Source organism: Cervus elaphus, chromosome 23 (genome assembly GCF_910594005.1).
Source record: "Cervus elaphus chromosome 23, mCerEla1.1, whole genome shotgun sequence".
In the NCBI taxonomy this organism is placed as follows: Eukaryota; Metazoa; Chordata; class Mammalia; order Artiodactyla; family Cervidae; genus Cervus; species Cervus elaphus.
In genome coordinates this window covers 14,136,714-14,159,164 of record NC_057837.1, presented here as the reverse complement: position 1 = coordinate 14,159,164, position 22,451 = coordinate 14,136,714, and the positions used below count along the sequence as shown (strand labels likewise).

At 36.8% G+C, this 22,451-nt stretch overlaps 1 non-coding gene across 1 annotated transcript; it reads right to left on the bottom strand.

The window, feature by feature from the left end:
- Positions 1–21,597: 21,597 nt before the first annotated feature.
- Positions 21,598–21,700, bottom strand: LOC122682291. The gene has a single exon (XR_006337309.1). It is a non-coding gene; the product is annotated as a U6 spliceosomal RNA (small nuclear RNA).
- Between the last annotated feature and the right edge of the window lie 751 nt (positions 21,701–22,451).

Sequence of the window (22,451 nt, the reverse complement as noted above, 5' to 3'; positions counted from 1 at the left end):
CTCTTGATGCTTTGAAATTGTTTTTGTTTTGTTTTGCTTTTGTAGTTTTAAAAATTTTGACTATGATGTTTCTTGTGGTGAATTTGTTTGAGTTTTATCTTGTTTGGAGTTTGGTCAAATTCTTGAATATGTGATCTTGTTGCTCTTACCAAATTCAAGACTTTTTCAACCATTATTTTTCAAATATGTTTTTATCCTCATGCTTTATCTTCTTCTTCCAAGAGTTCCGTTAATGAGAGGTAAATCTTGTATTATACGTAATCCAGTAGGTCCGTGAGGCTTTCTCATTTTTTTGTCCAGCCTATTTTCTCTCTGTTGTTTACACTGGATAATTTCTCTTATTCTATCTCTTGTTTACTCACTCTTTCCTCTGCCCCTTCCATCCTACTGACAAACCCTTCTCTTGATTATTATTATTATTTTTTTATTTTGGTATTGGGCTTTACAAAATTTCTTTTTAGTTCTTCTTTATTCTTTCAATTCATTGTTGAGAATTCCTACTTCTTTGCTGAGATGGTCTCTCTTATTATTTGTTTCAAATGTGTTTGCAATTCTCTTTAAAGCATTTTTGTGACTGCTACTTTAACATCTTTGCAGAAAATTCTAACATCTCTATCACTTTGATGTTAACACCTACTGATTGCTTTCTTTAACTCCATTTGAAATCTTCCTGGTCCTTGGTATGATGCATAATTTTTGACTGATGTCTAGGGATTCTGCATGTTATGTTATGGGAGTCTGGATTTTATTTAAGGCCTTGTACATTAATGAAACAATGATTCTTATACCAAGAGCTTGCATTCTGTGGGAGGTGGGTAAGGGGAGAGAGGGAAACAGACAATAAAAAATAAAACTAACAAGTAGGTATATTTCAGACCATGTTAGCAGGTAATATGCTGTGACATATATATATATATATATATATATATATATATATATACACACACACACATGCATACATCCATAACAAAGGGATAAATTGCAATTTTAAATAATGGCATCACAGTAGGATATGTTGAGAGTGTGAGATTAGACCAAAGACTTGACGAAGGAAAGAGAGTTAGCCACAGGGAAATTGAGGGGACAAGATTTATAACAGAAGAAATAGCCAGTGCAAACATCCTAAGGCAAGAATATACCTCCAGTTGAGATGGAGAAGGAAGAACACAGTGTATAAAGTGGATGATGGAATGGGAGGTCAGAAGAAAATGAGGACTGAATTGCTCAGGCCTTAAAAGATATTGAAAGTAATTTTCCTTTTACCCTGAAAATAGAAATCACTGCAGTACTTTGAACATAGGAGTGACATCAGCTGTTTTTTTCTTCTCAGAGCCTCACTTTGGCTATGTTGTTGAAGATAGGATACCCTGGCTATAGGCCTATTAGGAGGTTATTGCAGAAATCCAAATACAATATTATAGTGAAACCATAGTAATATCAGTGAAAGTCATGAGAAGTGTTTAGGTTTGGGATATATTTTGAGGTTAAAACAAATAGGACTTTTGGACTGATTGGATATGCAGTGTGAGGGAAAGAGAGTTAGAGCTGACAAAGACAATTCCAAGAGCTTGCATTTGAACATCTGGAAGAAGAGATTGCCTTCAGCTGACGTGAAGGAACCTGGAGGCAAGAGGGTTTATGTAAAAGTATCAGGAATTTAGTTTGAACAAGTTAATTTTCAGATGACTGTGAGACAAGTAAAGTTATCATGTGGACAGTCAGATAAGGGAGATTGGAATCTGGGGCCCAAGGGCTGGACTGAGGGGCATTCCACAATTAAGAAGACAGGAGGAGAAACTGAGAAGATGTGACCAGAGAGGTAGGAAAAAAAGCCAGGTGCATGTGGCAACCTGGAAGCCACACAAAGAAAGTGCATCAAGAAGGAGGAAATGATGTACTGTGTCAGATACTGCTGGTGGTTCCAGAAAGATGAGAACTAAGAATTGGTCATTCAGTTATCATCATGGAATCACCAGACCTAGAGAGGAGCAGTTTTGTTGCAGTGGTGTTTGGGTAAAATAGTGACCTGAATAGATTTGTGCAGGAATAAGCAAAGAGGGACTGGAGTCAGTAAGAATAGACAAGACTTTGTATGTGAGTAAAGAAGAGGAAAAGAAATGAGTGATAGTTGGTTCAGAAGAGATTGTCAAGGGAGAATTTTTTTTTTGGGGGGGGGTAGAGGATAAAGCAGTATTTTTGCATTATGATGGAAATTATACAGGAAAGCCAAAAATTACATGTAGGAAGGAGAGGTTAAATTGCTGAGTGATGACCTTTTCTAGTAAATGGGAGATGTTTTGTAGTGCCAAAGGAGAGATATTGGCTTTGAGCAGAAACATGGAGAGCAGTCAATGGTAATAAACAAAAATGCAAAGTATTTGGGTATAGATGGTGGTAGGTCCGTAACTGGGGGTTCTGGAAGTTCTCTTTTAACTGCTATAATTTTCTCAGAAAAGTGAAAAACCAGGACACTAGAGGAGAGTGAAGATGAGAGGAAGTGTTAGGTATTTAGAGAGAAGAATGAATGAAAATGATATTTGGAGAATGGCTTTCCATTCTCCTGGATGATTAACCTAGGGACTTAGAATAAAATTACCAAGACAGCATTAAATGTCTCTCTTGGGGTCCAAAGTCATGAATTTAAATGAAACCAGACAGCATGGTTGATTTCATTTCTGAACAGCTGTTAATTGTTGAAAATTTCTTATTGAGTCAAACTCTGCCTCACCTTTTCCCCTACTCCTGTTCGATTACACAGAAAGCATTTCACTCACTTTTTCCCATCTTAGCCCAGCAACTAGTTGGAAATCACTATTTCAAGCCACTTCTGCTTATTCTTTCCTAGACTAAGCTTACATGTCTTTCTTTGGCATGTTTTCAGACCCTTCACTTCCCTGCAGATATCCCTCTCATTAGTAAAGTCTGTCCTAGGATGTAGACCACACTAATGATCCATACCTCCCCATTAATATTAAACTGGTCTCTCCAGACTGAAAATATGGGGACCATTGTTTGGTAACACTGAACACCACAGGGGTGTGTGTGTTATTCGCTCAGTCATGTCCGACTTTGCAACCCCATGGGCTTTAGCCTGCCAGACTCCTCTGTCCATGGAATTCTCCAGGCAAGTATACTGGACTGGGTTGCCATTGCCCTCTCCAGGTGATCTTCCAGACCCAGGGATCGAACCCAGGTCTCCTGCATTACAGGCAGATTCTTTACTGTCTGAGCCACCAGAGAAATCACTTTGCAAATAATGAAAGTGTTCTGTGCCACCATTTTCTATCCTTTGGCCCCAGGAAATGAACAAGCTAGTCCTACACATTAAAACCATTTAATTTTAAAAATTGTAAATTTAAAATTTAATTTAAAATTTTAAAAGTTCTAGCAACTTCATCAGAATACAGTAGAAAGTACATTCTCCTGGGTGTTAAGAGGACTGGGTCCTGACCCCAGCTCAGTATAATCTGATGCATATATGGATTTGAGCAAATAACTTTCCAGTCTCCTCACTCTCATGACTGCTGAACTGGATATCACTACAATCTTTTCCCATTCTGTAACTCCACCATTTTTTCTGTCCTTTCAATTCTCTCACATAAATACCACCAGAATGGGAAATTACAAGCTAAACTAGCTTGGAGAGAGAGTTGACTGTTTCTTTTTTCAGGCAGGAGATATAATAAAACCTCTTTCCCCAGAATATGATTATTTGAATATGACATGATGAGAAAATAGTTTTAGTTTCCAGCATGCCTAGTTTCATGTTATGGGTGAATCTGAATCTATCCTCACCTGGGTTACACTAACTGTTGGAAAATTTCTGTTATAACTTGCCAAAACACATGAGCATACTTCTACAGAAATTATAGTTTCATTCTGTATAATTCTTTTTTTAGAAAGTAAACATCAAATATAACCCAGGAGTGAATAAGAAATTGATGTGTAAAAATTGATGGAAATTTTCTATAATATTCCAATAATATTTCTAAATTTTTAATTGTTTTTGCATCATGTTTCTAATAAAATACCAGGAAGATTTTTCTGGCTATTTTACAAATAGTAGAAGTATTAAGTGCAATTTTATTTTGTCCCAGGCTCATATTTTAAAAGTTCACAATATCTTTGTTCTTAACATATAATTAGATAAAGGAGAAGAGATCAATTGCATGAATTCACAAGAGTGAGCTGTATTATTTTTAATAATTCACAGGAATTTTAAAAATAATAAGCAGACTTTGAAATCCAGCCAGTGTTGGCATTTGTCAAGCATTACATTTTCTTAGTAAATAGATTGGAAATTACTCCTTTAAAATCATCTTGAATTCTAGAAACTATGTGTCTGGAACACTTCTCAACTCATCTTCTGAGAGTATTCCTAAGTAACATTTAAGTAATGATACTTAAGTTAAACAAAGTCATTACAAGGGAAAAAACTAATATTCTTCCTGGACATAGGTACAAAAATCGCTAACAAAATATTACTAAACTAAACCCAACAATTAGTCTGTATAAGGGATTATACCCCATAACTAAGTGAGATTAATTCTGGAAACGCAAAGTTGGTTTAATTCAAAATCAACTAGGTGATCTTTCAAAAGGGTATGACAACAGCTCAATTAAGTAAATAATAGGTTTTTAATAAATGGTGCCAGAGCAACTGGATTTATTTGTTAAAAACCAACAATAACAACAAAAACTTATCCCCTACCTCATACCAGACATAAACATTACCTGGAATGTGGATCATAAACCTAAATGTAAGAGGTAAACCTATAAAACTTCTAAAAAAAAAACATGACTTCAAGGACAGAATCCACAAAAGAAAAAATGATAAGCTGGACTTCAGCACAATACTAAGTGCTTGCAAGGCTGTGGAACAACTTGAATCCTCATACATTTTTAATGGGAATATAAAAATTTGATAACGCTTCAACAGTTTCTTAAAAATTTAGATGTGTATTTAAATCAACCTCAATACTTCATTCCTGGATCTCTACGCAAGAGAGGTGCAGGCATACACACAGCCTTATTTGTGACTGTTCATGGCAATATTGTTCATCCCAAACTGTAAATAATTCAAATGTCCATTACAGATGAATACAGCCAAAAATGTAATGTATCTATACAATGAAGTATTAATCAATTCAAAGGAAGAAACTAGTGATCCAGTCTACAACCTAAAAGTCAAAATGAATTTAGACACAAAAGACTATATATTTTATGATTCTACCTATTTGAAATTTCTAAAAGATAAAACTCTAGAGAGAGAAAGCAGATCAGTGGTTGCTTGGGCTGAAGGTGAAAAGCAGCGTCAGAGAAATCTATGGAGTGACGGAAATGTTCTAAAACTGGATTGCAGGGTAGGTTGCAAAACTCTATAAATTTGCTAAAAATCACCAAATGATTATAAATGGATGAATTTTATAGTATATGAAGTTTACAGCAATGGAACTATAAGAAGAAGTAGACTGCTATAGTAAACCAAAAACATGGTTAAACCTTATGAGATATGTGACCAGCAAGGATAGCATTTGAAGTTTTATTCAGTGTTATCAGTGTTTAGTTACAATTACTGTGAAGATTCAGTTTTATTTTTACTGAAAGAGTGGAAAATGTGATGATAGATATTTTTTTCAAAATTGTCCTTGGTGCTTCCACCCTGTACTGCTATACCGTGTAGTTTACCATCAAATTCTTTAGAAATGACAGAAATGTTTATCACTACGACATCCCCTCACTTTGAACAAACTCTGATTGGGCAACAACTTTCTCTGGAGATGGGTACCTAATCCATATTATTACTTATTTGTTGATGCCAGTCCTTTTTGCTCATGGTAATTGATCAGTGGATTAATTTGAAAGAGCAGGTACTCAGGTTTTTCTACAAGAGCCTAAGAAAATCCATATTAAAAATATGCACAGGGAGTGCAATGAGGATTCAAAGATAAAGTATGACAAATCCTTTGACCATGTGGATCACAGAAAACTGTAGAAAATTCTGAAAGAGATGGGAATACCAGACCACCTGACCTGCCTCCTGAGAAATCTGTATGCAGGTCAGGAAGCAACAGTTAGAACTGGACATGGAACAACAGACTGGTTCCAAATAGGAGAAGGAGTAGATCAAGGCTGTATATTGTTACCTTACTTATTTAACTTGTATGCAGAGTATATCATGAGAAACACTGGGCTAGATGAAGCACAAGCTGGAATCAAGATTGCCAGGAGAAATATCAATAACCTCAGTGATGCACATGACACCACCTTTATGGCAGAAGGTGAAGAAGAACTAAAGAGCTTCTTGGTGAAAGTGAAAGAGGAGAGTGAAAAAGTTGGCTTAAAACTCAACATTCAGAAAACTAAGATCATGGCATCTGGTCCCATCACTTCATGGCAAATAGATGGGGAAACAGTGGAAACAGTGGCTGACTTTATTTTTCTGGGTTCCAAAATCACTGCAGATGGTGACTGCAGTCATGAAATTAAAAGACGCTTACTCCTTGAAAGGAAAGTTATGACCAACCTAGACAGCATATTAAAAAGCAGAGATGTTACTTTGCCAACAAAGGTCTGTATAGTCAAGGCTATGGTTTTTTTAGTAGTCATGTATGGATGTGAGTGTTGGACTATGAAGAAAGCTGAGTGCCGAAGACCTGATGCTTTTGAACTGTAGTGTTGGAGAAGACTCTTGAGAGTCCCTTGGACTGCAAGGACATCCAACTAGTCCATCCTAAAGATCAGTCCTGAGTGTTCATTGGAAGGACTGATGCTGAAGCTGAAACTCCAATACTTTGGCCACCTGATGCAAAGAGCTGACTCATTGGAAAAGACCCTGATGCTGGGAAAGAGCTTCCCTGGTGGCTCAGACGGTAAAGCGTCTGCCTACAATGTGGGAGACCTGAGTTCAATCCCTGGGTTGGGAAGATCCCCTGGAGAAGGAAATAACAACCCACTCCAGTACTCTTGCCTGGAAAATCCCATGGACAGAGGAACCTGTTAGGCTGCAGTCCATGGGGTCGGGAAAGATCCTGGGAAAGACTGAAGGTGGGAGGAGGAGACGACAGAGGATGAAATGGTTGGATGGCATCACTGACTCAATGGACATGAGTTTGGGTAAACTCCAGGAGTTGGTGATGGATAGGGAGGCCTGGCGTGCTGCGGTCCAAGGGGTAGCAAAGATTCGGACACGACTGAGCAACTGAACTGAACTGAACTGAACCTTTAAAATTTTAATGGAATAGGTATATATAAAATGTTATTAGTCTGAAATTTTCATTTGTTAGTGATTTTCCAAGAAAACAAAATAAAATGAAAACTAATCACATATGTTTGTATATACGCAACTTGCATACACACACATGTATGTGCCCATACCCAAATGCCTCTACCTATATCTACATGTGTCCGTGTGGGCATGCTCAGTTGTGCCTGACTCTCTGTGGCCCCATGGACTATAGCCTGCCAGGCTCCTCTGTCCATGGGATTCTGAGGCAAGAGTACTGGAGTGGGTTGCCATTCTCTTCTCCAGGAGCTCTTCCTGACCCAGGGGTCAAACGTGAGTCTCTTGTATCTCCTGCATTGGCAGGCAGGTTCTTTACCAGCTGAGCCACCAGAGAAGCCCTATGTCTACATAGATTTTTTTATTTTCAAGTCTCTTTCACAGGTTGAATTGTGCTTCTAAAAGTCATATGTGGACATCTTAACCCCCAGTACCTTGAAATGTGACCATATTTGGATTCAGGTTCTTATAGGCATAATCAAGTTAAAGTGAGGTCATTAGAGTAGGCCCTAGTCCAAAAACCTGGTGTTCTTATTAAAAGGGGAAATTTGAATGCACAGGGAGAAGACATTGTGGAGAAACAGGGAGAATGCCCTTTGCAAGTCAGAAACCTGGAGCAAATTCCACCCGCACAGCCTTCAAGAAGGACCCAGCTGTGCTGCTACCTTGATCTGGGACTTCCAGCCTCCAGAACTATGAGACAGTAAATTCCTGCTGTTTAAACCACTCAGTCTGTGTTATTTTGTTATGGCAGCTTTAGCAAACCTACGCACTGGCCTCAGTAGGGCTCTGTAGAATAGAAACTGAAATGTTTTATGTGCAAATAATCTAGAGTTTGCTTGTTAAATTCAAATTGATTTGCTACTGAAATGACAAATAGAGTTGGAAAATACTGCAAGAACTGCAATATATTGTATCTACAAGAGAAGAAGGAAAGATATATTCAATGTGTAACACAAAGTGTGACAAACGTGAAGCTTGTAGTCACATATTAAAATTCTATCTGGCTTCGTGGATCCTATTGGCAGAGGAAGTGTTTAAGAGGGGGATTTAGGTGGAAATAAAAGTCATTCATGTGCATCTACAATAGCTTGAATTCAGAATAGAAAGACATTCTCTCTATTTCTGACATTATGGTTTTCCCATGATATATCTCTGCAAATTCCTGTAAACCCCTGCAGTACATAACATTCACCTGGGCAATTGCTTATCCTAAGCAGATATTAAATGTAATGTAGTAACAGAGGTGGAGACATTACTTGGAAACATTTTGAAATGTCCCCTTCTTAGAAAGTTTTATGTTGTTTATTAATACTTAGAAGGGAAGCAAAGGATGCCTTTGTGTGTGTATATATATAAATACACACATATATGTATGTACATACATACACATAGACATATTTTTGGGTAAATATTTTATCAACCACTAAGAAAGAGTAAAAAGTACTCAGAAATTTATTTTAGCTGTCTCTTTCCAGATTTTTGTTGTTGTTATTATTGCAAAGTGATACAAGAGAAAGTATTCCATTACTGAAATGAAAACTTCCCACTCCAAAATCCATTCACTTTCATCATGTAAAAGAGAAGAAATGAAAAGATAAATTTTAAAGACATTGGATCTTAAGCTCCTAGCTAAAAAGTGAGATTTAAATTACCTCGGACACAGACTGTAAATGGAACAACTATACCGCAGGCCCTCTTCTCTGCAGGCTCCAAATCCATGAATTCAACCCAATGCAGATAGAAAGTCTGTTGGTCGAATCCCAGGGCGTGGAATATGAAGATAGGGAGGGCTGCGTGCACTAGCCGTATTTTGTAATGGACTTAAACATCTTTGGATTTTGGCACCTGCAGGGAGTCCTAGAACTACTCCCCCAAGGACATGACGGCTCGACTGTACTAGAATGTGTGCATTTCACTCAACTCCAAATCTATAGATTTGTTTATGCATCAGTCTCTTTATCTATGATCCTATTTTTGGTCTTATTCTCTAAATAACCTAAATGAGTGTCATGATATTTGCTTGCTCTATTAGTCTGTCTCACTCTCTTCCACTTTCACTTCAGAGAAGGAAAGTTTTATAGACACTATTGAATTATTCTTCCACTTTCACTTTGAGAAAATCTCCTGTTCAATGGCCTCTTATCACAGAGCCTCTCATTATATCATTGCCTCTTTGATTTCTCTTGGTGCCTGTGTCCTAGAGACTTTAAGAAAAGCATATATAAAAGTGAGCTTACAGATACTGCCATAGGCCCCTCGTCTATCACCCATCCTTTCAGGTACATACATACAATAGAATGTTACTCAGCCTTAAAAAATAAGGAAACTCTGCCGTTTGGGACACATGGATGAATATAGAGGACATTGTGCTAAGTCAAATAAGCCAGTCGCAGTAAAAATACTGTATGATTCTGCATATATAAGGAATCTAAAGTCATCAGATTCATAGAAACAGAGTAAAATAACATTGCCAGATGGTGCGGGCGGGAACATGGGAAGGTCCTAACCAAGAGATGTAAAGTTTCAGTTATGCAAGATGGATAAGTTCTGGGGATGTGTTGTACAACATTGTACCTGTAGTTAGTATTGTACTCCTAAAAAATCTCTGGAGACTAGATACAATGTTAAATTTTTTATCACAACAACAAATAATAAAAACAAGTTGTAACTTGAATCTTCTATTTAAACTGCAAAATATTGATTTGACATATTGTATGATGGACTCCATGAAATAGGTTTTGACACAGTAATGACTAGTTAGAGCCATTAATTAGACTCTAATTAATTAATTTTGATTTGATCCTTTCTCAGCTTGCAACATGCTCATTTTAGATGTTACTCAGTAATCCAAATATTATTGGATTAAAAGCACCATATTTTAATGGCTCAGATCAAATTTGGTTTGCATCAGGCATAGTGTTTGATAGCTTGCCATCATCAAGTGAAACATAGAAAGGATTTTAAAAGGCTGCATTGTCATTGGAAAAATATGCAGTCCTACCACTAGAGCCTAAGAAAAGTATTGCAAAGTCCACACTATATGTATATATATATATATATATATATATAAAACACTGGGCTGGAGCTAGGGTATTTTCAACTCAAAGTAAACTGGAATTCTTTACCTCACAAATAAACTGGTAGTCCCAAACATCAAATAATGTTTCAAATGAGAAATATCGGTGAATATTCATTTGAAAATAAAGACAGAATTTAAGCAGGTAGGATTTAATTAGCCAAACTGGAATGTAGCCAGACCTCTTCAGCTAACATCTCTGCTCATTAATAGATAACATTATTCCCGCCCTGCTAAACCCAATGTCAGGAACAGAAAACATTCTCGCTTTACTTCCTCATTGGTAAATATCCAAAATTAAATAGGATATTAAAATGCACACATTTCAAATAAAAAACATTTCTCTGTAAGATAAGTATAGCCACTTTTCCACTATTAAACTATTAACATGGGAAAAATTCATGTATCAGCAATAATATCCCCATACTTTAAAATATGAAGTCAAGTTATTTGTTGGGTACTGCATACCATAGCAGACTTGTCATGCCTTCTTTAACCAGTTCCTGTCCCTTTCTCTTCTTCTCCAAATATCACCCTGTTAAAAACAAAAAAATCTGTTTTTCCCAAAGGTTTTCAAATGATTTTGTTATAATGGCACTTGCTTTCCTGCCCACAGTGATAATCCAGCAGTGGATGCACCGTTCAAGCTAGGTTATTTCCCAGGATGCTTCAGACTGCATGTAGGAAAAGAGTGGCCATTCTCTCTGAAAGGGAATTTGGGAAGCTGTGTTCCCCATGGAGCTGGTGTATTTTCCAGCCTCATAGGAAGTTGTCCTGAAACGCTGAAGCAGACACAGAAGATCAGTTGAAGAAACAACTGAGAAGACAATCAAGATGGTCTGGGAAGGTGAGATTCTTGTTCTTAAATTTTCCAGAGTTGCCTTTATTTCTATTTTCCCAGATCTTGGTGCTTTAATTATTCCTAAAATATAATTCTACTAATTGCTGCCAGTAACTACAAAAAAAAAAAAAAAAAGTTGCTATTTAAACTAATTTGGCTCAACAGTAAGGAATTCACCTACAATACAGAAGCTGCAGGAGACGCAGGTTCAATCCCTGGGTTGGGACGGTCCCTTGGAGGAGGGCATGGTAACCCACTCCAGTATTCTTGCCTGGAGAATCCCATGGACAGAGGAGCCTGGTGGGCTACAGTCCATGGGGTTGCAAAGAGTTGGACGTGACTGAAGCAACTTAGCACACACGCGTGCGCGCGCGCTGGTGCCACAGTGAGATGACTAGAGCTGCTGGGATCTTGTTGGGTTTATTTCTCTCCATGTGGCTTTCTGTTTGGCTGGTTTGGACTTCCACATAGCACTGAAGTCTCAGGGTCATATGAGACTGTGAATGAGTCTCAGAGTGAATTATAGTGTCCCCAGAGAAAACATCCCAAGAATTCCAGGTGGAAGCTGTGAGACTTCTTAAGACCTAGCCCTGAAAGGAACATCTACTGCATTTTGTTGTTTGAAATGTGAGTCACAGGACCAACCCAGACTCGGGAAGAGTCTAATAAGGGCATTCACACTGGGAAGTATGTTTTGTTGAGAACCTGTCTTTGAGATAAGTTTCCACAGTAAGTAGAGGCATTAAGAACTTAAACAGTTAACCATGCATCAGAAATCGTATATTTCATAATAACAGTATATTGCCTTTCATTTCAATATCTTACATGTGTTTTCATTCCTCAGTGCCTAGTGCTGTGTCTGGAACATAACATGTGCTTAGGGGATACTTGCAAATTAAATAGCTGTATGTTCGTTTATCCATTCTGGTGCAATATTTACTTAGTACACACCTGATAAATATATAGGTACAAAAGAAAGTCTAAATGAAAATCCTATAGGTAAGAAATTTTGGGAGACAGCCCAGGAAGTATTGATTCAGACTTCCAGGCCATTATACAGGGAGAGCTTAGATTGGTGGGAATGGGGTTATAAAGCAGCAAATAGCAGCATATTATACCACCTTTCTTGCTATGCATGTGTTTGAAGTATATTCTACCTACCTGGCCAGCAGGTAGCTGGAGAGATGCTATGATTTACACAGCGTATAAAGTATGTCATTTGTGATATGACTCCCAAATTCTAGACACCCATGTGGCTTATGTTGCCAGGCATGCCTTACCTTTCTATTCATCTTACAATAAACTAAAGGGAATTGTGGCTGTTATTTTCTTCCAAAGATTAACTAAAATGACTACCACTCGTCTGAAATAATTAGCGCTTCTAAAATACACATAGGCGTAAGACATGTAGGTACGCCTTGAGGACTTTATGATATGGAAAACATAACAGCATTTCATAGAGACAAACAGCAACATTATTTTGACTGCCTACAGCAATCAGAGAAAACTTTACTGAAAAATTCTCATTTCCTAATTATTGCTATGTATAGACAGGACTGTCTCCTGGAGGGTTTGGACTAATTTTCCCACTGGGGTTTATTATATCTGATTGCATACTAGAGCAGTAAATGAAATCTTGATTTGTACCTTCTTTCTAATATCTGAATTTTTCCTAATTATTTTCAGAGAAAATTTTAGCTAACAGAAAAATATAAATTTTTATGTGGGACCTGTATAAGCCTAGCATAGCAGAAAATTATCACCCATCTTCTGATTTCACAGACGGCTAATTAGTAGCACATGAAAGTACAGAATCTCTTCACTCAGAAAAAATTCCATAATTTAAGACTATCGCTGCATCTATGAATGCTAAGATCTTCCTCATGGTATCACTGAGAAACACTGAGTTTTTACTTTTAAACCACTAGGAGCAGTGCTCGGCACATAGCTGTTATTAAATATTGAAAATAATTATCATCTACATCTTTAAAATTATGTCTTTCACACAGTTTAGATTTTCCAATACAACTCTAATTTGTTTTTAATACAGTCATATTAATATCATTCATTATCATGTCTTCTTAATGCACTGTTTCGGGTTTTAATTAAATACCCAAAGATGATATCCCATAAGCTTCCATTTTCCAAAAGGTAAAAAAAATATATAGTTTCAATCACAGTCATTCTCAGTTTGCGCTATTGTCTGGAAATAAGCTTTCTGTCTAAATAAAGCACACTGGCCTGACATATGAAAAAAATCATAAATAGGTTTTCATGGGTTTTCATAAAATGTAACCAATTATTGATTTGAAATCCTGCTTAGCTACAACAGAATACTCTGTAATCAATTACATTTGGGGGTTTAACCTATAGATAGAAGACATGAAAAAGCTGAGTTAATGACTTTTTCAACTGGCCAAATGATATCCTTGGGGGGTGAAATGTAATCCCTAGACTGTCAGTAATTTCCAATTGTCATTGCCACACTTGCTACTGGGGGAGCGGATCTTCCTATTACTGAGCCAACAAGCTACTCTAGACCATCACTTATGTTTCCAAAATAAAAGACCAATGCAAGCCATTTTTTCGTCTCTTCCAAATACTACTGATCTTCCTATTTCCATGGTAACCGACTCCTGCTGGCATGATCAAGAAAAGACTGATTTGGGATTTTAATTAATTGCTTAGAAATGGAAATGTAACAGGGACTGGCAGTTCAACTAAGCACATTTTGCAAAGTGAATAAAAATAGAGTTTCTGAAATACTTGAAATTGTTTCAGTGGCTGTAGCACATCTTTTTCTAGACACCTTAATTTATTCCATTCTCCAAATAAATCTGCCAAATGTACTAAGCCATTTTGTCAACACAAATCATTTTGGCAAATACTTTAATCCCTCTTCTAAACAAAATGCCTTGTAATTTAAAAAATCTAACCCATCACTGTGAACCCACTGGGTCCCATCTGAGATATTAGTAGATCATGTTTAAAGGACTTGTCATTTCCTACTTGTAAAGAAGTGTTCCTATTCTTGTTACCTGCTAAGGAGAAAATTCCTTGAACTTCGCCCACTATAGCAGTGTTCCATGTTCCTACCATTAAGGATGGCCTTGTATGTGTGTACATGTGTGTATCTGTTCAGTCGCTCAGTCATGTCCAGTTCATGTGGTCCAAGGACTGTAGCCCACCAGTATCCTCTGCCCATGGGATTATTCAGGCAAGAATACTGGAGTGGGTTGCCATTTCCTTCCCCAGAGAATATTCCCAGGGATAGAACCCATGTCTGCCTCATCGCAGGCAAATCCTTTACCACTGAACCACCAGGGAAGCCCCCAAATTGACCATCAAATTATCAGGTGAATTTACCCACAGTGCATTAGGTAAATTAAGTAAGAGTTTTAAAGAAACAGAGCTATTGGTTATAGTTAATGCCTTGCAATCTAGATGTTTCACCTCTATGGTCAGGAAGTAGAGAGCATGTCAAAGGAAGTATTTCTAAGCAAACCATTAAAGCACCCTGTGATATTGGTTGCAGGTAATGATAGGTCTACTAAAATTCAGGAAGATTCAAATCAGATCCCACCACAGCCCCAACTTCTAGTCAACTGATAGAAAATATAAGATTCGGGAACCCCAAGGTAGGTTGGGATAAAAGACCATGCAGTTGTGTCATCTCACGCGCAAAGCAGGCTTGTCAACTTGGCGGGAGTCCAGTTCAAGCAGTGGTTTGTCTTCTTTTTCTTGTTTTTTTGGAGTCAACCACCAGAAAATGAGTGATGAGAACAATTAACGTCAAAAGCTGTTGCATCTTCAGAGCAAGAAAACTACACTTCAGAAAATGATTCAAAGCAAAGTGAGGAAAAATTCCACCAGTTACACCAAATTTTTGTTATGTGTTTCTACTCCCTGCAAAAGACACTTGGGGCAAAGCAAAATGAAATAGAGCTTTAGACTCTTGTCCTGGGAAGATCAAGCAAATCCCCCACAATATCAGTGTGTGGACTACTGTTTAATAAGAAACAGCAGGACCCTGCTGCCTAGATACAGGAGGTGTAGACCATGCATATCCGCTCTGCTCTGTTTTATACCCCTTGGTAAGAACTAATGCACATGACAACAAACTGGATGATGCAATGGAACAAGAAACTAATGGGGGCAAACAGATAAGGTGAGCAAGACTTTTCCACATTTAAAATATTCTGGAAGGTAACGCCGATGGTGTCTATATTCTAATTGAACTCATTTTTATATTTTCAAAGCCTTATGGTTTTTTCAACAAACCTGAACTTTAAAGAGAAAACATCATACATGCTCTAAATTAAAATACTTATAAAATAAAACCCTTGAATAAAAACATCAATATTTGGTAAATGGCAAATATCAAAGGTATAGAAATTAAACAATAAGCAAATGGCTGCAAAACACAAAAGGAATGATTATCCAGAAATGACAACAAAAGTTTTCAGACATAAAGCTATCTTTTAACATACCATCTTTGTTAAGAACTATATATGTAACAGTTCACCTAGGATTAAATATATTTAATTATATATAACAGTATGTTTCTCTGTGTGTGTATCCATCCATACTACACATGTGTAATTCCTACCTAGATTTTAACACACTATTTTGTCTAATCCAATGTTATAATCATAAGAATTAATGATGTGTTTTTACTCTAAACTCACTTTCTGCTATAGCCTGACATAACTTTTGGTTTCACTCTGATCTTTGACCTGGTAAATCTTTCTGAACTTTATTTTACCTTTTTTGTTTGTTTTCCTAAAGGGGTTTGAACCTGCTTGGGGCCATTGTCTTTCACAGGAAGTACTACGGGTGTGTGTGTGTGTGTGTGTGTGTGTGTGTGTGTGTGTGTGTGAGGTGGGGGATGCAGAGTGTGGGTGTCAGAGGAGGAGAGGGGAATGCATGCATGCTCAGTCATGTCTGACTCTCTGTAACCCCATGGACTGTAGCCTGCCAAGCTCTTCTGTCCATGGAAATTTTCCAGGGGGAAGAGAACTACTAATTTTTGGGTGCTATTACCATGCCAATCCCTATGACAGGCTGGCCTTTGTTTAGTCACAAAGTCATATCTGACTCTTTTGCAACCCCATGGACTGTGTAGCCCACTAGGCTCCTCTGTGCCTGAAATTTCCCAGGCAAGAATACTGGAGTGAGTTGCCATTTCCTTCTCCGGGGGGGATCTTCCGGACCTAGGGATGAGATGCGCATCTTCTGCATTGGCAATTGGAGTCTTTACCACTGAGCCATCCGGGAACCAAGCTGGATATCTTTACTCAAGTATCTGCCAATCAAACTCTACTTAAAATGCTTAAAAGCTCAGAAGTGTTCTCCTTCTAGTGTCATCATTTGACCTGAGCTCTATTTCGCCTGATACAAAAGCATGAGCTTGCATGTAGCTTCAGAACTCAAGTCTAAATTGAAAGCATTTGCTCATATATTCGTCCTAAAAATCACACTTCTTACCAAAAAAGAGCCTGTTGGAATTAAGAAATGTTCTTTGCTGTGATTTTTCTTCTGTTTATTCCTTTTTTTCTCCCCTGAAAGTACATTTTGAAAGTCAGAGAGCAGGTTCATTTTGGATAACGATTACTCCAAGAAGAGGCTGCCCAGTTCAAAGCAAGTCAGGGACCAAGGGTGGTATGTGCGGTGAACTTCTCACATCTCTGTTTGCATCCTTGTTCTGTCTCATCTCTTTCCTCTCTCCCTTGATTCACCGAAAAGCAAATGTTTGGTAAAGGTGGGGCTGATGAAGGTGGCTGCTTTGTGGACTCTCTCAGGAGAAAGCTCCAATTTCCATTCCAGACCATTCCTAGAGCTCTTGGTATTCTCATGTAGAATAACTTTCCAACTTATGCAAAAGTATCTATTATGTGTGGTGGATTACTGACTCTACAATTTAGTGTGAATTTTAAAATGGAATACCCTGTGACATTGCTTTCAACAGTCTGTATTATCTGACATTATCTTTTAGTCTTCAAGTTTAAAAAAAAATAGTAAGAACTTTGGCTCTACCTGAAGTTAATAACTAAAAATTCAATATGCTCCTACAGGATATAAATGTATGAGTCTCCCGGAGAAAGATGAAACTAATTTAAGCACTTCCCACATATTGAGAACAGTTCACAGAAATTTACCACTGCTTCTTCACGTAAGATAGGATCTCTTGGTTCAGTGAATGTGCTGAATGCCAATTAAAACATTACCTACCTTGAGGGCATTAATATGAAGCAAAAGAGGATGACTGACGGGAAGGTCAAAATAAACTTAGCAAAAGAAAAGTGTCTGATAAAGAATAACCTGCATTACAGTCTACAACAAGCTGCCAACTTCCTGAAAATTATTGTATAAATATGGATGATAACTACAGAGTTCTTTTGCAACTCTCGTGTTTCTGGGGCAGTCAACTCCTGATTATAAGCAAAGCTTCTTTGGAAGCAAACTACAATGTCAATTCCTACTAGGGGACAATTTTTCCAGGTGTGTCCCAGAAGGAAATGAGACTCAGAGCTTATTGAATTGGCCAGAGTTGAGAGGTAAAGACACATCCACAACTGAGCATCATTTCTCCTTTGGCCCAGTTGCTTCATTCTTTCTGGAGCTGTTACTAATGGCCCTCCAGTCTTCTCATTAGCATACTGGACACCTTCTGACCTATGGGGAGGGTGGGCGGGGCTCATCTTCTGGCATATCTTTTTGCCTTTTCATACTGCCCATGGGGTTCTCTAGGCAAGAAGACTGGAGTGGCTTGCCATTCCCTCCTCCAGCGGACCACGTTTGGTCAGAACACTTCACTATGACCGGTTCAACCTGAGTGGCCCTGCACAACAAAGTTCGTAGTTTCCCTGAGTTACGGAAACCCCTTTGTCATGAAAAGGCTGTGATCCCTGAAGGGGCATAGTCTAGTTCTGAGTTTTCAATAACCACAGAACGCGTTGTCACTCTTAAATTAGATGTGTCTGCATTTGGTCTTTCCTGAAATAATTGCAAATTTATATGGTCCATGATACTTATTTTTATGTGCGTGTGAAGTCCTCCAAGTCAGCACATGGACTTTGGAAAACAACTACATTATATTTAAGCAATCAGTTCTTTGTTACAGCTGAAGACAGTGGGTGGGCCGCTTTTTTTTTTTCCCAGGACAAAAACAGGCTGAGAAGTGAACACCTCAGATTGCTTCTGTTTGTTTGAGGCTCTTATCCTCAGGGCTGCGTTCTCTTGGCTGGGTGTACCTGTTGATTGCACTGCTTAACTGTAATTATTCCAGACAGCTTTTTGGCTCACAGCGTTGTTTCATAGGCTTCATAAATCATACAAATTATTACCCAATAGAAAACTGTAATTACCCACAAACCCTGACATGCCAAAATGTGTATTAATTAGATAAGATAATAAATACTTTACTGCACATAGATATAATTATTACCTCAAAAGTGACATATATACATATACTATCTTGATATTCGGCAGCAAATGATTCTATATGATGCTCAGTTCATAACAGAATTGTTATCTAATTTGATTAATTGGTTAATGCTTTTACAAGGTATTTCAAACACAAGAAATGAAGTAGGATTGTTGTTTCAAACGTAATATTTTGATCAAAAAGGTTCAAACTATAATTTGCAGAGGGATTTCCTATGGAGATAATTTATAGAAATTTTTGTTTCTTAGTTCGATATTTGAGTTTGTGTAGGAAGACTAAAGAATGATAATTGCACCTAAAATTTTGCTAATTTCATGTCTATAAGAGTAAAATATGATTTATTCACTATTAAAATGTGAAAAACTTTCTGGAAGAAATAAGCATAATGTTCCAAAATATATACTTTTTTATGCATGAATTGAGTCTGAAATGTCAATGTAGAAAGAAATTCCAGAGTAGATTTGAAAGAACAGATTTGATTAAGGAGCATTCATATACTCAGTTCCTAACACCTTGTTCTTTTATTGTTAAAGATGTGTAAGTTCAGACCTATAGGATAAGTGAGATAGAGGAGAGGTATTATAGTCAAGTGTCTATTATATCCTAGTTTATTTGACATAATCTATTGTTTTCAACTCAGTCATTTCAATACATGCAGCAAAAATGGATCTTATACTTAATGTTCTAAAATTATGTATAATAATCTCTCTATATCTCAACTGATACACATGGCACATTACATTGAAATAAAAAATTTCAGGCTGAAGAACAAAGAGGAACAGTAAAGACTATTGAAGTGGAATATAAGTCAACTCAACTGTTGTATGTTTAAATCTGCCTCCAAAAAACATGATCACTGGCAGCTTTCATTAAGTAGAGGCATTCTTAAGGAACCCTTAATATGAAGAAATGAAATATAATCTATCTTGTATTTTCCTGTTTAGATAATTATCTCCATGAATCATTTAAAAGTTAATTCAAAGCCAATTGACTCACCTGCCTTCCTTTTGTTATTATTGGGTAATTTTTCGGGAGAGTCATATGAAAGGGAAATCATGTTGAAGGTGACACATTAGTTAGTCCACTGTAGAATTTTCTCAGAAATAACAGAAAAGAGACTCATGGAGACAGTTAAAGTAGTCTAGCTGTGCAACAAATTTTCTGTATCTAGCCTACTCAACCAATGTCTGTCTTTGCACCTAATGCATATTAGGCATCCAGTAAATACAGGCTGAATAAATAAATGCAGCTAAAGGACATTTATCTGGGAGAAGAGGGCTTAATTGACACTGTACTTTATTTGGATAATGGTATCATTATAACATGATGACTTTGGGAAAATATAAATAACTCAAAGATGTTGCTAGTTCAGAAAAGAAAATGGCACTGTAAAGTGTTACAGAAAGAATGAGGAAGAACCATTTAAAGAAGATTTTACTTTATACACTCAAAATTTAGTTTTACAAAAATTCTTTGTATGTGACAAAGAAGACATACTATTGGCAAAGGAACCAAACTGTGTCAATGTGATAGCAGAATTTTTTAGCAATTTCTACATATGCAAAAAACTCAAAACATTAGTCTGTTCATTATTAATTATAAATAATTTGTTATTAATTTCATAACAATTATGAAAACATAGCCTATACACAAATTTACTTACTTATAGTTTATTACGCATTTTGTAAAACTTCAAGATACAGAAATTTTAAGGCATGAGAAAGTTCCAGGGTAGAATTCTCTTCTTAGAGCACCTTGTGGTGATTATGCTGGCTATGGCAGGAAGGGGCAATCCAAAAGAAATCCATTAAGAAAAGCTGTGGATGGTTCCAAATTCTGCTTCTGAGATTAGGTGAGGTTAGGTTATTCATCCCAATCCTTCTACTGAAAAGAGAAAAGACGCTGGATAAAATATATTTTTAAAAATTTTCTTTAGAAGCATTAGAGAACTATCAGAAGTCACCAACCGGAATCTTAGAACAGTCAGTAACCCAGAGCGGTGAGTGGAGGACTAAGGGCATATGTTAATTCAGGCAAACTTGAATTAGGGCAAGAGGAACAGAAATAAAATCTCTGTAACCACCCAATATTCAGAATCTAATAAAAAAGCATCATCCACTCCTCCAATAAGCTGAGTTCTGCAAAAGCTGTAACTTCAGAAAAAAATATAAAACAGAAGAGTCTCCCTCCTCATACCTGGACAACTGCAAGTTTTTTTGAGCAGAACAAAGCAGGGGAAAAGGGAAGGAGGAGAAGATACACAGTATTTTATTGTAAATAAAATAGACTCACCTCTTGGCATTACAGGTACTAAATTTATGGCGTTACAAATCCTGTCTGGAAATCTCAAAGTAGGGCTTGATATTCACACTTTTCAGTACTCCTATTTACTCTTTTAGGAGGAGTAATTTATTCAATCAATCAATCAATCAACCAATTGTTACAGAGAAGGTCATAAAATGCTCTCTCTAAACAAAATGCTCTAGGATACAAAACAGGCAGGAATTCCTACTATTATTCTCAAGATAATTCCTAATTTTTTTAAACATTAGAGCCCAAATGCTCAGGGTATGGCAATACTTCAACCAATTTCTAGATTGAGTAAATATAGATGTCCTTCCTGTCACTAAGAGACATTACAATTTTCCTAATTTATTCAAATTCACCTTATTTAACATTGAGCATCACCTGATTTTTTTGGTCCCAAGTTCATAACTGTCCTACTTTCTGCACATTAATTTATATGCTTATAGTGTCTTGTTTAGAATCCAGATCTTTCATAAAATTCAGCTTGTCACCCAAGAAATGGTGAACATCGCAAACACATTTATTGTCAGGGAGCAGTTTAGGTGCTGGTGAGAATTTGACTTAGAATTGAATAAGGACTTTTGTCATAGTTTAATATAGGACTCAGGAAATTTTATTTTTATTTACTTATTTTTTTTCTGAAAAATATGGAACGCTTCACGAATTTGCATGTTATCCTTGCACAGGGGCCATGCTAATCTTCTCTGCATTGTAGGACTCAGGAAATTTTAATAGGTGGAATTCAGAAATCTAAAAGGCCAAAGATCTCATCTTCATACCAATTGAGATTTCACTATTAAATGCATACTAATTGAGCTTTTAATCAGAGACAAACCTCATAATTATTACAGAAGACAGAAAGGGTATTTACCCCAATAGAATTGCCTGTTCAAAATAGGCTTATGTAATCAATGTTTGTGTCATCTATAGTTAATTAATCATTGAAACAATATCATTTTAAATTAAATAGTTGTTTAGAACACACCTGTTTTTTATTCATTGCTATATCCTCCACACCTACAACAGTATCCAGTGCATAGAAGAGACAATAAATATTTGGAAAATGAATGAATGATTTTAAAAAATGAATGAATGAAACAAAAGTCTTCTTCAGACACTGGTACCTACCCATAAACCCTTAAAACGTATAAAATCCTACTGGGGGACATATGAAAAAGAACATTGTAATTATTTAAATTCCATCTAATGATTGTTCTGAATGATTATTTTGTAATGTTGTAACTGGCATTTGCTGACATGATTCATGATTTCTGATTAAGTTTACCTAATTTTTGCTTCGTTGGGGGTATAAGAAAGGCAGCAAAAGATGAAAATTAGAAGGAGAGACATAGGTTGTCATTCAGTTTTATGTGAGCTGAAAGGTTTATAGTGAGGAACTGTTGGATGCAATTTCAGTAAGCAAGGATTTTGTGGAGAGATTAGATCAGTTACAAATTGCTAAATCTGATGGCTTAGATAAAAATTTTACCAGAGG